A 15760-nucleotide genomic window follows, 5' to 3' on the forward strand; every position below is an offset into this window, starting at 1 on the left:
ACCCTCTTGTCCCCCGGGGTAAACCCCAACACACAGGCAGAGAGTCTCGGGGCTAACAAAAAGCCAACCCCAGCCCTCCGCCTCTCACCCGGAGCAACTCCAGCAAAGTAGAGTGTCCAACCCCTCTCCAGGTCTCGGGTTCCAGAGCCAATGCAATGTGTCGAGGTGAGTCCGACTATATCTAGCCGGTACCGCTCAACCTCTGCCACAAGCTCTGGCTCCTTCCCCGCCAGCGAGGTGACGTTCCATGTCCCAAAAACTAGTTTTCTTGTCCGGGGATTGGACCGCCAAGGCTCCCGCCTTGGTCTGCCACCCGATTCACATTGCACCGGACCCTTCATGTTCCTCCTGCGGGTGGTGGGTCCACAGTTGGACGAGCCCATGTATCCGGTTCGGGCTGGGCCCGGCCGGGCCCCATGGGCGAAAGCCCGGCCACCAGGCGCTCGCTCATGGGCCCCAACCCCAGGCCTGGCTCCAGGGTGGGACCCCGGTAACCCTCCGGGCCGGGTACTCCGACTCTTCGTTTTAACCGCCATGAAAGATCCTTCGAACCGTTCTTTGTCTCACCCTTCACCTAAGACCAATTTGTCATGGGAGGCCCTACCAGGGGCACTAAGTGCCCCAGACAACATAGCTCCTAGGATCATTAGGGCACTCAAACTCCTCCACCACGATAAGGTGACAGTTCAAGGAGGAGCCCGTAAAATGGACATTTAACCAAATTGTGACGTTTACCCTCTTGCAATTTAACATTCCCCTCACCAGAGGTGGAAAGTAACGAATTACATTTACTCATGTTACTGTAACTGAGTAGCTTTTTTGTATATTTATACTTTTTAAGTCGTTTTTAAAAGCTGTACTTTTACTTGAGCAAGTTTTTTTTAAAAGAATTGTAATTCGCTACATTTTAAATCATATCCGTTACTGAGTAAAAATAAATTATAGGCTTAATAAATTAAAAATATTACGTGAAGCAGCGTCGGAACGGAAAGAGACACCTGCATGAGCGCCACGTCTAAACCGTTGGGGGGGGGGGGGTACACTGTTGCTCAAAGACATCAGTTCAGTCGATCAACTCGCTGTTTACCTCCTCTCTCCCTCCTCTCCTGTGTGTCGGATCCCGCACCTTCTCGCACCGGTGTGACATCATCAGAATTCTGCTCGGTTCGGTAGCCGGACTCGGTTCCGTGTTTGAATTGTGTTTCTCTACCGCTCCGCACGGTTGCGGCAAAATAACGTTTAGCGCTCATAACAAGCGATTATCAGCGCTTTGCTCATAAAACAGAAGACCTGCAGGCCTCTGTGAGTTAAAACATCCTGATACTGTTCAGGTGTAAACATTGTGCTCCATCCCTGTGTTTGAACTCAGAAGATGCTTCTTGATGCCACAGATATGTGATGATTTAGCTTGTTTATTTATTTTAGTCCAGAATAAGAGATTAAATTATTACAAAAGCAGTCCAGTGTAGTTAAATTAGTCATTCAAATGATTCGAACATGCTGCAGTGTGTGTGTGCGCGCGCGCTTGCGTGTGCATGTGCGAGCGTGCGTGCGTGTGTGTGTGTTACACATATAGGACTGCATGAGACAGCGTGGTTTCATCAAATCCATGCATCTTATATCTTGGCTGAAGTATTGGCTCAGGAAAATAACATATTTCATAAATAATGACATCTTAATAGTGTCTATGATAATGTTTTATCTTATCTTTGGTCTGGGAGGTGTAACTCATCATAATACATGCCTTTTAAAACATGTTAAAGTGCTACAAGAGGAGATAAATGCATGAATTTAAAGTTCATGTTTGGAGACCAACCTTCACAGTTTGGAGGCTCACGCTGGTGAGGAGACACCGTTAGTTCTAGTAACACCTGGGCTCCCAAGGCCTGTTCTGAGAGGATGGACGTTACGGGACCCTTCAGGATTCCAGTTGGATGATTGGAGGATTATTTAGGAGGATTGGAATGAACAAACTGATTTCAGTGGTGAAGGGTTAAATGAGTGAGTGAACCCACTACCAAGGATGAACTCTGCTAACTTTAAAAATCAGCTGCTCTAAATAAGCATGAAGGTCAGAGAGAAGCTCTAGGATGGGCATGGATAAAGGAACTGTAATGTAGAGGTAAAGCAGGGCAGGGCCAACGTTAGCAGCTGTCATACGGTCCATCTGAAATGTTTGACTGCATTAGGCTTGTTATGTGACGGTTAGAGCACAGTCTCATGTTAGAGTTTTGTCATGAGAACAATGAGATACCTCACATACTGATGGCATCAAAAAAATTATTTTTTTCTCAAAATAAAGAATAATTTTAATCACAATTGAAACTAACCATCCTAGAAAAACCTCGTCCAATCAATGTGCATGTCCTGTTCTCACTGATTGAATAGAAATCCCTCCTTCAAGCCTTGCGGGTTTGAGTGTGTGTGTGTGTGTGTGTGTGTGTGTGTGTGTGTGTGTGTGTGTGCGCGCGCACACGAGCGAATTGTGAACTGGCGTTGTGATTTAGCACTACTTAGATGTAGCCATCCTTACGCTGACAAAAATGTAACTAAGTAACTTTTACTTTGAGTACATTTTGTTTACGATACTTTTTACTTTTACTTGAGTAAAAATTTAGGTTTCAAAAAACGTACTTAAACCACTCAGTAGTGATCGCAGTTACACACACACACACCCACACACACACACACACACACCTGCATGTCTGGGATGAGTGTCAGTGCTGCTATCTGCTTAGTAACACATGACTTCATATTAACGTTCATATGAAGCAGTTGTTAATACTGTATTTAATAGTTTATTCATGCTTAATAATGCACTAACAGCATGAATAAAGGGACCTTTTAAAGTAAAGTGCTACAGAACATTTAAATAAACTAAATGAATATTTTATTACTCAGCAACAACAGGCCTGTCATGGCTGCTTTAAACCAAATTAAACTAATCCTCTGAACACGATCTCGTGCCACATCCTGCTTTTAATCCCAGCTGATCTAAAGTAATTTCTCTGTAATTAAAGTAGCAGGTGTGTGTTGACCTGAACATGGTGAGCTCATACATGATCCATGCTTTCAGTGTGTCTCTTGAGCCACCCTAAAGGTGCAGGCTTGGTGTCAGCGCCCCCAATGGCCTCCTGTAGTCCAGCTAATCTGAGTCTGTTACCAGTGAGAAAAGCTTCTAATGGACACGTGGGATTAATGCTTTCTTTATTAGTGTGGTGAAAGAAGCTTTCTGGGATTTACAGACAGGATCTTCCTTTCTACCTGATTCAAGGCCTGAGAGGGCTGTGCACAGATGATTCCCATAATAATCATTTCTTTGGTTGTGGACGATCCCTCAGGTACATGTGCTGTTTTGGTTGCATTTGGATCAGATGTGGGTTAAGGGGTTAAAGGTCAAACACAAAAAACCTCCAACAGCTGCAGAGAACTGACCTCAGAACCTCCAGTCTACAGTTTGGACTCTCCAGTCCAGAACTCAGAACCTTCACTCCATAATCAGACAGGAACTTCTGACTCAGGTCCAGTTCTGTCAGATGGGACGGGTTGGACTTCAGAGCTGAGGACACAGCTTCATAGAGACTCTCCGAGAGTCTATAACCAGGACCAGCAGCTCTGTGATGAGAGAAAAGTTAAAGTCAGTTGTAATAAAATCAGAGATAAACAGCCTGAAAGCCGATGATGACTAAACAATGATGTCATCATCTGATGAACATCTGCTCTTCACATCTGTGCTTCATCTGCTCCATCTGACTGTCTGACATGAGCCAGTGAATCTGTTCAGTCTCTTTCACGCCTTTAATCTGCAGATGAAGGAGGGAACATCCATCATGTCCACAGTCTGTCAGCAGGATTTGATCCAGAGTCACAATCAACACGTCTGCTGTAGAAAAACACTTGGACTCTTTTCTAGTTTCCATCGGAGCTCAGAGCCTTTAGACTGAGTTCAGCTCAGTGAACAGAGATGATCTCTTAGCTTCCTGTTCCCGTCAGCTCCACCTCTTCAAGTGCACACGCAGGAACATGCTGCTGGTGTCCAGCTTTACTCCATCAGAGCTCCAGCAGGACTGGGACTCAGAGCTCTAGTGTGGAACAGTGAGGTGTGTGTGTGGACACACTCCATCAGAAAGCAGGGATGTGTTTGTTGTTTGTTCTTGAAAAAGGAACCAAACAAACCAGGTTCCAACTCAACAAGCTTTGATGCAGAAAGAGGCAGCAGAGAGATGATCCGTCCAGAATCAGACTCTCAAGCTTCTGACTCACTTTTCTGTCTTTTTCATTCACTAAACTTATTTTCTGTTTAAACTCAGCAGCTCTAATAACTACTGATGATCATCATCTGGACATCTGGACTCACCTGAACTTTCTGCAGTTCCTCACAGCTGGAATCAGTCTCAGTCGTCCCCGTGGTGATGTCTTGTACTTCTGCAGGTCCAACTCCTCCAGAACCTCCTCTGACATCAGCAGCATGTAGGCCAGAGCTGAACACTGGATCTCTGAGAGTTCCTCTGATCTGTTCTCTGACTTCAAGAGGTTTTGGACCTGCTGATAAACTGAGAGGTCCTTCATCTCCATCAGACAGTGGAAGATGTTGATGGTTCTGTCTGGAGAGACTCCATTACTGTTCATCTCCTTCAGGTTGATGATGGTCCTCTGGATGGTTCCTGAACTGATCTGTCTGACCCAGCAGACCTCCTATCTCTGGTTGGACTCCACAGAGAGGCCATGAAGGAAGCGGACAAACAGGTCCAGGTGGCCATTTTCACTGCTGAGGGATTTCTTCATCACTCTCTCCAGGAAGTTCTCCAGAGATAAGCCTCTGCAGTCTCCTCCCAGGAAGTTCCTCATCACCTCCACGTTCCTGCTGCTGAAGCAGTGGAACATGTAGACTGCAGCCAGAAACTCCTGAACGCTCAGATGAACAAAGCAGTAGACTGGTTTCTGGAAGATCACACACTCTCTTCTGAAGATCTCTGTACAAACTCCTGAGAACACCGAGGCCTCTGAGACATCCAGACCAGCCTGCTCCAGGTCTTCTTGGTAGAACATGATGTCTCCTTTTTCCAGATGTTCCAACGCCAGCCTCCCCAGCTTCAGAAGAAGCTCCCTGTCAGCCTCCATCAGCTCCTGAGGACTGGTCTCAGGTCCTTCATGGTACTTGTTTTTCTTCCTCTTGGTCTGAACCAACAGGAAGTGTGAGTACATGTCAGTCATGGTCTTGGGCAGCTCTCCTCTCTGCTCTGTAGACAACATGTTCTCCAGAACTGTAGCAGTGATCCAGCAGATGACTGGGATTCCACACATGATGTGGAGGCTCCTGGAGGTCTTGATGTGGGAGATGATTCTGCTGGACAGCTCTTCATCACTGAACCTCCTCCTGAAGTAGTCCTCCTTCTGCGAGTCGGTGAAGCCTTGTACTTCTGTGACCCTGTGGACACATGAAGGAGGGATCTGATTGGCTGCTGCAGGTCTGGAGGTGATCCAGACCAGATCCGAGGGAAGCAGGTTCCCCTTGATGAGGCTTGTCAGCAGCACCTGGACTGATGACCTCTGTGTGACCTCAGAAAGCAGCTGACTGCTGCTGAAGTCCAGTGAAAATCTGCTTTCATCCAGACCATCAAAGATGAAGAGAAGTTTCCAGACAGCCAGCTTCTCTGTTGGGAGCTTCTGGAATGTTGGATAGAAAACACGGAGCAGCGTGAGAAGACTGTGCTGCTCATCTCTGATCAAGTTCAGCTCCCTGAAGGAAAGCAGAAGCACCACATGGACATCCTGGTTCTCCGAGCCCCCGGCCCAGTCCAGAGTGAACTTCAGCACTGAGAAGGTTTTTCCAGCTCCAGCGACGCCATTGGTCAGAACCACTCTGATGGCTTTAACTTTATCTTTATGTTGGTCTTTGTCTTCATCAGGTGAGGTTTTAAAGATGTCCTGGCACCTGATTGGAGCATCATGGAGCCTCTTGGTCCTGGAAGTGGTCTCCAGCTGTCTCACCTCTTAATGGGTATTAACCTCTTCACTCTGTCCCTCTTTGATGTAGAGCTCAGTGTAGATCCTGTTCAGGAGGGTTCTACTTCCTGGTTCATCACTTCCTTCAGTCACACGTTCACATCTGCTCCTCAGACTGAGCCGATGTTCTTCTAGAACCTCCTGCAGACCAACATCTGCTGAGACATGTGACACAGAGCAGATCTGAATGCTGCAGCAGAACCAAACAACATTTATTGATAGTTTCATCTCAATCATCTTCATGAAGATCTGAAACGTCTCACCTGGTCCTGAGCAGCTCTGATTGGCTGTCTGCTGTGCACTTCTGGTTCTGGATCTGTCTCCACTCTGGGGACAGGAGGACAGCTGGTCCTCCTCACCAACAGAACTCCTCCTTCTGTGGAGACATGTCTTCAACATGACTGGTGAACCAGTGGAACAACAGCGAGTGGTGATCAGATCCATTCTAACATCTCTGACTACAGAATGAAGAGAGTTTAAACCCGTCCACCTGCTGAGACAGCTGTTGTCCTCTCTGTGGACACATCCCATTCCTAAAGGACTTCAGAATGATGGACAGCTTTCTGTCCTCCAGCTGAGTTTAGGTCCAGATCACCTTCACACCAAATCTCATCTTACATTTCTGTCTCTAAAACCTGCAGCAGCTGCAGAAGTGGTTCAGCTCAGGTCCACTTCTGTTTCCAGCTGGATTCTTCCTGATGTTCTGGAAGCTTCTTGTTGGCAGCAAACAGCCTGCATAGAGCTCCAGATGTGGGACTTTTCACATGAAACATTCATCCTGCTGTGATTCTGGAGAAACATCTTCAGACTAAACAATAAAAGCTCTGATGCTCTGATAACAGCTGCATGTTCACCTGCTCTACTTGGTCAGAGCTCCACTAGTTCATCAGTTCTACCAGAAATCCTGTTTTTCTGTCTGAGGAGTCAGAAGAACCAGTTAGAAACTGTTTTCTTACTTTGGGTCTGAAGGTCCAGGTCCACTGAGGTCTGGAGGATGACGCATGGACCAGTCACTCTTCATAGACAGACAGCTGGGTCCTGGAGGTTCTGCTCTCCTGTGGTTCAGACCTCTGAAACACAAACATGTTGTAACTCAGATCACATCAGTCAGTGAGAAGATCTGATGAAACCATCTCAGAAGCTCTGAACACACAAACTGCTGCAGAGAATCAGAAGGTTTCATGTTTGTAACTGAGGTCAGATGAAAGCTTCTCTAGATGATGGACATCAGAGAGGAGAAACTTAAAGAAGGTCAGTCAGCTTCATCAGCACGTTTCTTACTTTGGGTCTGAAGGTCCAGGTCCACTGAGGTCTGGAGGATGACGCATGGACTAATCACTCTTCATGGACAGACAGCTGGGTCCTGGAGGTTCTGCTCCACTGAGGTCTGGAGGTCTGGGCTGGGAGGAGCTGCTCTTCACAGGAGGACAGCTGGGTCCTGAAGGTTCTGCTCTGTTCTCCTCTTCTTCTGCATAAACGTCCATCTTCCTCTTCAGTCAGTCAGAGCCAGAGATGAACCAGTTAGACAGACTGGGATTCTCTACTAAAGAAAACAACAGCCAGTGTGTTTTCTAGCGAGAACCAACAGGAAGTGAGACGGTGAGACGTGACGCAGCAATTTGATCTGAAGGTGAATCAAAGCAACGATCCAGAGAGGAAAGTTCTCTCTGACAGGAGAATAAGAACAACTCACCTGACTCACACACTTTAGTTTGTTTCTTCTCTTCTGTCCACATTAGATCCAGTCTCAACCGGTTTGGGTTTCTTCTTCTTCTGATGAGAACTGATAAACAACTCAAAGACTCAACCATAAACCAGTTACAGCCAGCCATCAGAGATAAGAATTGTGCCAACATCTCAAAGTTCAGGGAGTCCAAAGTCTGCTCCGCGGGCCATTTGAGGTCCTCAGAGAGATTTTTGTGGCCCAGGATTCCAGAATGATGGAAGTGAATCCACGAGCACAGGCTGTTGGTGCAGATGAACACTGTCTAGTGTTTCTATTCATATTGTTACTAACATGTACTGCTGCAACGCTCACACACTGAGTGTGAAACACAAGCATCTGACTCTCTTCACACGCTCTCAAGCCACACCTCCGATATCTCACGCAGAAGAATCAAACACCACAGCCATGGGTTGTGAGGGTTTTATCGCCCACACTTTCAATGCACTTTGCTCATAAACTGCTTCATCAGTCTGGTCCCTCTGAGAGGCGCTGGCTGTTAGCCCCTCCCCCTGTGGTGACTGAAACCTGCACCTTTGCACACCTGTGTCACATCAATTTCCCCTCGGTTTAGCCATCGGTTCTGTAGTTGATGTGCGTTTTCACCACACCTGCTCCACACCGCCCAAGCGGCAAAAACACACATGCTCGTCAGCTCGCACACGCCACGCTCTGATCATCTCACAGAGCTGCAGCCTCCATGAGCTCAAACTTCTTCTGCAAACCAACATTTGGTACTTGAGGAAGCCAAATCAGGTGTGAAGGTGCACCACCTCTTCGTGTGTATCAGCTCAGACGTGGTTATGGATGCATGTGCCCATTTAGCCTGTTTCTTTATTTGATTGAAAAACAAGATATTAAATGATTACAAATAATAATAATAAGTAAATAAAACACAGATGAAGCTGAAGTTGGTTCCCTTTCTTAGTTTCTGAGTGAGAAAGAGCAATTCCAATTCATTTTCCACTGCCTGAACGTCATTATTTGGTTTAATTATAAAACTACAAGACTCTTCAAACCTGGACTACATGAATCTAAACTAACAACAGAACCCTTAAAGCATAGTTTGTGAAACCTTTATTTGATGTGTGAAAGTGAACAGAACACCTATTTCTGCACCGTTTTGCATGTAGACCACATTAGAACTGGTCCAGCTCCAAAACTACAACACCTAGACTCTTACTGTTAGTCTACATTAACAGCAGCATCTATGAAAGGCAGTTGGTGATGTGTGAGACCTTTTGTTGATGTGTGCAGGAATAAGTGACGCCTGTACCTCTCAGCTTCAGAGAGTAAACAAAATGCTGCTGCAAAGGAAAAAGAACATTTGATCGCATCTCCCCTGTTCAGCTGCCTGAGCCTTTTAGGTTCAAATTATTTTATTTGCTTTTAAATCTCTTGATGACCTTGCCCCGCCTTACCTGTGTGAGCTGCTACACACACACATACACACACACCCTCCTGTTGCCTCAGGTCAGCTGATCAGCTGCTCCTGATTGGCCCAAAGACAAAGCGTAAGCTTAGAGGAGACGGTGCTTTAGCTGCAGCAGCTCTGATTGTGGAATGGGTTTACTTTAAATGTCAGACAGGCCTCTTCACTGTCTGATTTTAAACACCTGCTTAAACCCGCCTCCTCTCTGGCCTTAACACCATCTGACATGTTGGCTTTTAGCTAGTTTTGGATCATTTTTATTATTTAAACAGCATTTTTATTTAGTTTGAACCATATTTGAATCTGCTTAGTTTATTGTTTGAACTATTTGGCTGTTTTTAGTCCAGTTATATTGTTTTATTATTGATTCTGTTGTTCTGTGTGCAGGACTTTGGTCCTGCAGGTGTTTCAAGTGTTATACAAATAAAGTTGGTATGATTAGTGAGTTCAAAGAAGGCTGCTTTCTTCACCCTTTATGTTATTTTGGTTATCACAGTACAAGAGGAGTTTCCTCACTGATGGAGATGCTGACTACAGAATATCTATAGAAGTACTCCTGCATGTGTGTGTGTGTGTGTGTGTGTGTGTGTGTGTGTGTATGTGTGTGTGTGTGTGTGTGTGTGTGTGTGTGTGCGTGCGTGCGTGCGTGCGTGCGTGCGTGCGTGTGTGTGTGTGTGCGCGCGCGTGCGTGTGCGCGCGTGTGTGTGTGGGTCAGAGTCTCCAAAAGCAACACAGCTCATGTCCGCCTTTGTTTACCTTGTGGAGCGGACTTTACGAGTAGCCCCTGGCTGGAGTGGACTTACCTGCGCGTATTAGGCCCTGCCCACCGGCTCGGGATTTCCGCATTCTTGAGAAGTTCCTCGGATTTAAATGTGAACACTACACGCCCGTACCAGCCCAAACTCACGCCATCCAGTTGGACCAAATGCAGACTGTGCTGACGCTAATGTGTAAGTGCCAAAAGATGCATCAGTTGGTAATTGATATCATGTGTTTCCTACAGATGTTCAACAGCTGGTGCTGGTTAAAGAAGAAACTCCTGAAGAACAGAGTGCTGGTGACATTCAGCAGGACCCAGAACACCTCCACATAAAGGAGGAACAGAAGCAACTCTGGAGCAGTCAGGAAGGAGAGCATCTCCATTTGAAAGAGGAGCCTGATGCAGCCAGCTTTCCATTCACTGTTGTTTCTATTAAAAATGAGGATGATGAACAGAAACATCTGGTCTCACAGCTTCATCAGCAGCAAGTAGAAGACAGATGTTCCAACCAGCAGCTCAGATGACCAGATGACAGCAGAAACTGGTGGAGGAGCAGGAACTAGCAGGAACCCTCATGAACAGACATCTGCTTCTTCAGAGACTGAAGTTAGTGATGATGATGTGACTCTAGATTCTGAGCTGTCAGACTCTAGGCCTGAAATTGGAGACAGAGACAATGACTGGATTGAGAACAGGTCTTCCGAGTCAGATGTCAAGACTGTCAACAAGTCTTTTAGCTGCCATGAGGGCGGTAAACAGTTTGTCCACAAGTGGTCTCTCCAGAAGCACGTGAGAGTGACAAGTCGTTCAGCAATAAGGTCCTCAGAATTTCTGCTTGATAAGAAATGTGCCAGAGTTAAGAAACATGTAGACTCATGTAGGAAAGTCCAGAAAGAACTAAAATTAATAAGTTGTGACGACTGTGGAAAAAAGTTTAGTGTAAAATCAACTTTAAACAGACACATGAGAGTCCACACTCCTGCGGACGTTTATATTTCAGATCACTATTGCATTTTCTTTAACTTGTCAGTTTCTGCGTCCCCACCTCCTGCTCGCCATCTGGTTAGTTCTCATTTCCTTAATGAGAGCACAGCTAGCAATTTTTCTGCTGCTTTTGATCCACCCTGTTCTTCTGATAACGACCCAGATTCCTTAACTTCTCAGTTTAACGAGCACTGCCTCTCCATTCTGGACATCATCTGTCCTGTCAGAACCAGATCAGGTCCTGCAGTGAACCCTACTCCCTGGTTTAATGACAGCCTTCGCAGCCTGAAGCGCCAATGCAGAAAAATTGAGCGCTTGTGGAAGAAAACCCATCTCCATGTCCATCTGCTGCACCTAAAGGATCTTCTGACATCCTTTAACTCTGCAGTCAGAGACGCGAGGGTTTCCTATTTCTCCAACCTGGTGTCCCAGAGCAAAGGGAACCCCAAGGTGCTGTTTAACACCATCAGCAGCATCGTCTCTCCTGCCTCTCCTACAGCCTCCATCCACTCTGTTGCAGACTGTGAGAACTTTCTGTCTTTCTTTGTGGACAAAGTCAATAAGGTTAGATCTAGCATCTCTCCTTCAGCCTTATCGCTGCCTCTCCCAACTCCAACCAGACCCATCATCCTAGATAGCTTTGCTCCTGCTTCTTTGCCTGAGTTAACCAAACTAGTTAACTTGTGGTCACATCTGCCTTAAAAATGTTCTTGCTTTATGCCAGTGTCCCTCAACAAGCGGTCTGGACCTGGCCTGACAACCTCAAAGTTTTCAGTTCTACTCTGCTTGGTCAGGGAGCATGTTACTTGTGATGTGGGTGAGGCGCTGTGGCCAGATAAAAACAAGAGCAGATGCAGCACAGTTGTTTATTAAATTATTTTTTTCTTTATTCGTTTTAGCTTAACTATTAATTATAGTCTTCTGTTTGTATATGTAGATCACTGCATAGGCAACTCTGTGTTGGTTTGGATGAACACTGTTGTTTTTGTGTTAAAACAGCAATACGTATGTTTTGTAACATGTGTTTGTGAGTTTTGTACACAAACATTCTGAAATATTTTATGCACTGTCATAGTACAGTAGGTGTAACACTGAACACAATAAGTCATTATGATGACTGGAGAAGTGGTCTTAATGTTTTACACATCAGAGTTAATCTGGTTCTTATAAATGTTTACTCATGTGATGGTTTGCGTGTCATTTGGAAGCGAAAGACCATTTTGAGAAGAATGTGTGAGTGTTTTTGGATTCGCGTGTAGAGTTCTATAAATATGTTGCAGGCTTTCAAAAAACATGAGTAAACAACTGTGAAGAACTGTATTTGTAATTATGTGTGAAAAGTGTTTTCCAATTTAACAAGTTGGTATGAAAAGTAGGGCAGCTGACTTTACAGTTTTAATTGACAGTGTTTGTTGTGAAAACAAGAGATTTCCTTCATGATTTCCTTGATAAACGTGTGTTTTTGAACTGTAATGTAAGTGTAAAGCAGAGATTGTGCTGCTAGTTTAGCAGAACTGGTTAGGGGAGTTGGCACATCAGCTACATGTTGTAGTCACTGTGCCAGACGTAAAAAGAATTGTGTGCAAACAACTGAAACAGCATCAACATTAGTGGAGTGATCATATATAGTTTGATCTCATTTTCAAATAAAGAGAACAATGGTTTTTGATTAGTATATTGATCTTTATGAATATGCCAATTGGCTATGTAAAATAACAGATTAATACACAAACATGCTGTTTTTCCTCAGATGGTTGGTCTGTGAAGCTGAACAATATATGTTTAAAGGTGCAATATGTAAGAATATAGTGAACATTTTACAGTGAGAAAATCCCCAATGAATGTAATGTTCAGTCATTTTGGAAGGATGGTTGTACTGAAACATATTTCATATCCAGCTGGCTGCTGCATATGCCGGGTTATGTTTGAGGTTGAAATGGCTCTGAGGGACAGACACAACCAGGTTGGAGTGGATGCAGGGGGCAAGCTGAGTTTTGTGGCAAGGAGAAAGGGTAAGAAAAGGTCTCAGGAGTTAGATGTTGAAAGATCACGAGCCCACTTAATCACAACAGTCGCAAAACTTGTCTCTGAAGGTGTTAGCGGTGGAAAAACATCAACAGCAGTCAGCTTCTGTTGATGTTACACACAAAGCTGAGAGCTAAGCAGAAGTTCCTGTGAAGCCGCTATACACACAAACAGTTAAATGGCAGGTTACAGATATTTCCATTTGACTGTTTATTTTGACGGATAAACTCAAGGATGTTGGTTGTTTTGAAAGAATTACCCCGACACACACTGATGCTCACACAGATGAGCTGAAATTTTAATCGTTACGCACATCGCGGAGGTAACTAAATCAATCAAGAAAAGATTCCCATCAGAACATCAGAGCTTTGTACGGGACACTGTGCTCAGCGCAGCACGTAGCGCACACGATGGACAGTGAGCTGAAGATCTGTAGAGGGGTTTGCAGCGCAGAACCACAGCGATGCGGTAAGATTTCCTCCCACTGAAACGGTCTGGAAACCCGGTCTCTCTGAGGGATGTGTCACTTGGAAAAATGTTCTCTGATTATGAAACTTTGGCTGAATAGCGCTTGTTAGGCTACATAGGGGATGACAAGGTTGTTGCGTCTGTCTTTCTTATCCTCCCTCGCTGGTGTCTGGTCTTCTTTTCTGTGCATCTTTGCTGACTTTATAAACGCCAATTAGGGTAGCCACATGTTTTAAGTGACCTTGTCATCCCCTATGTAGCCGGTGTATCAGAGAAACTCAGGAGGGTTTTCTCCAAACACAACATACCAGTGTACTTCAGACCCAGCAATACACTCAGACAGAAACTGGTTCACCCAAAAGACAAAACTCCTAAACACAAACTGAACAATGTGGTGTATGCTGTACAGTGCAGCGAGGAATGCCCAGACCTCTACATCGGAGAAACCAAACAGCCACTTCACAAGCGCATGGCACAACATAGAAGAGCCACATCCACGGGACAGGACTCAGCAGTTCATTTGCATCTAAAGGACAAAGGTCACTCTTTCAAGGATGCCAACGTTCACATTTTGGACAAAGAGGACAGATAGTTTGAAAGAGAAGTAAAGGAAGCCATTTATGTCCACTGTGAGCATGGACGTAATTTTTACTTTAGAAGTGGGGGGGACAAGGGGGTGGGGGGGGGGGGATTATCTTTACAGTATGCTCTAATGGGAAACAGGCTTTAACACAAACGGTTGTTTCCGCATGGTTCTAGAGCTCAACCAGTGTCAAATTAATATAGCGTAATATTGTTTTTGGATGGTAAATAGTTCAGGGGTCAAAACTTGACTTTGGAAAAAGTGGGGGGGACATGTCCCCCCTGTCCCCCCCCAAAATCACGTCCATGACTGTGAGCAACCATCTTTGAACAGAGGCGGTGGTTTACGACACCAACTGTCTGCCATCTATAATCCAGTTTTGAGATCCCTTCCCAGATGCCTCAACGCCCACGCATATCCTGGGCCATCTGACCTCAGGAATTCACATGATAGGGTGAGGCCAGGCTTCACAATGAGCTCACCCGAAACTCTGGCTGAATAGGACCCACACCCACCCTCACACCTTGGCTCATGTGTTTATGTAGAAGATCATCAGGGGGTCTTTTGTTCCCTCTTCGGGGGGAAACTCCCACTGGGTTTAAATCTGGGACTCTCCACCATTTGACCATAGAACTGAAGAAGCCTCTCGGATGAGAGGTGAAACGTCTTCCAGCAACTCAAAGAAGTCCAGACGCTTTTCTTTCAAAGCTCCTTAGACTACAATGACTTGGATGACTGAGAACCTTCACAGACTCCTGACTCTGAAGTGTGTGCGTGGGCCTCTGCCCTGCCCCCGCTGGCCCCCCTGCTCTGCACTCAATTCTGTGGAACAAGCAGACTGGGTCCAACAGAACCAGAGGCTAGCCAGAGGCTAAATTAAAATGAGCACTTTCTTTGATTTCCACTTTTGACTTCCACCTGTTTCACTTTCTGCTAAAGCGCCCCCTGGCAGGTGAAGGAAAATCTTCAGTAAAGTCGCACCTCATTATAAGCCTCATGGTTCAAAGCATGGGGGAAAAGTAGCAGCTTACAATCCGAAAAATACGGTAATTTTCAAAATAAAAGTATTGCAGCGATGCAATTTCATACGTATGTGTGTCGTGTGACCCAACAGCTTATTTACTCACAGCATTGTTCCAAAATTGCAGTGGTGTGTTTTTCATGGCTTTATTCGTGGCAGCGGAGAGGAACAACATCATATATGACATCAGACAGTGATAATGGGATTTCCTTCTTTTTGGTTTAATGGCGGATTGCATAAATAAATTGTGACCTGAAGATCTTGTGATCTTGCAAGTCCAGCGAAGAGCACAGCACTGCCAAGACTCTCCCGGTGTGAAAAGGACCACTTTGAAGTTTGCGAGTAAACCGTTCCACTGCCGTTTCTCCCCGCTGATGCTCCCAGTGTGAAACTGGGGTCTGTTATGAACAGTAGTTATTGTAATGTGCTACCACTAGAGGTCCCTGTAACCTAAACTATTTCTGGCATGGCATTTTCTCTTATTACTCATAGCAACAAGTAAACGTCACGTAAAACGTTGCCTCGTGTTTCTGCGTGCTGCCGTTTACGTGTCTTATGATCACAGCAATTAACCGGCTAAGCTGTATTTCATTTTAAGCAATGGTTGATCAATTGTCAGATCACACATAAAAAGCACTTTGGATTGCTATTATCTGTCTCACCGAGACAGATCTCAGACAGATCCTGAGACGCTCCTGCCTCACATATTTATTTTTATTCACGGAAAAAAATCAGACTAGTGATTTCTCTAGGAGTTC

At 45.2% G+C, this 15760-nt stretch overlaps 1 pseudogene; it reads right to left on the minus strand.

Annotated features, from left to right (window-relative positions):
* LOC107372711 (NACHT, LRR and PYD domains-containing protein 12-like) overlaps positions 1-7467 on the minus strand; it is a 43068-nt pseudogene extending 35601 nt beyond the window's left edge.
* Positions 7468-15760: the final 8293 nt, after the last annotated feature.

Source organism: Nothobranchius furzeri, chromosome 12 (assembly GCF_043380555.1).
Source record: "Nothobranchius furzeri strain GRZ-AD chromosome 12, NfurGRZ-RIMD1, whole genome shotgun sequence".
Lineage (NCBI taxonomy): Eukaryota > Metazoa > Chordata > Actinopteri > Cyprinodontiformes > Nothobranchiidae > Nothobranchius > Nothobranchius furzeri.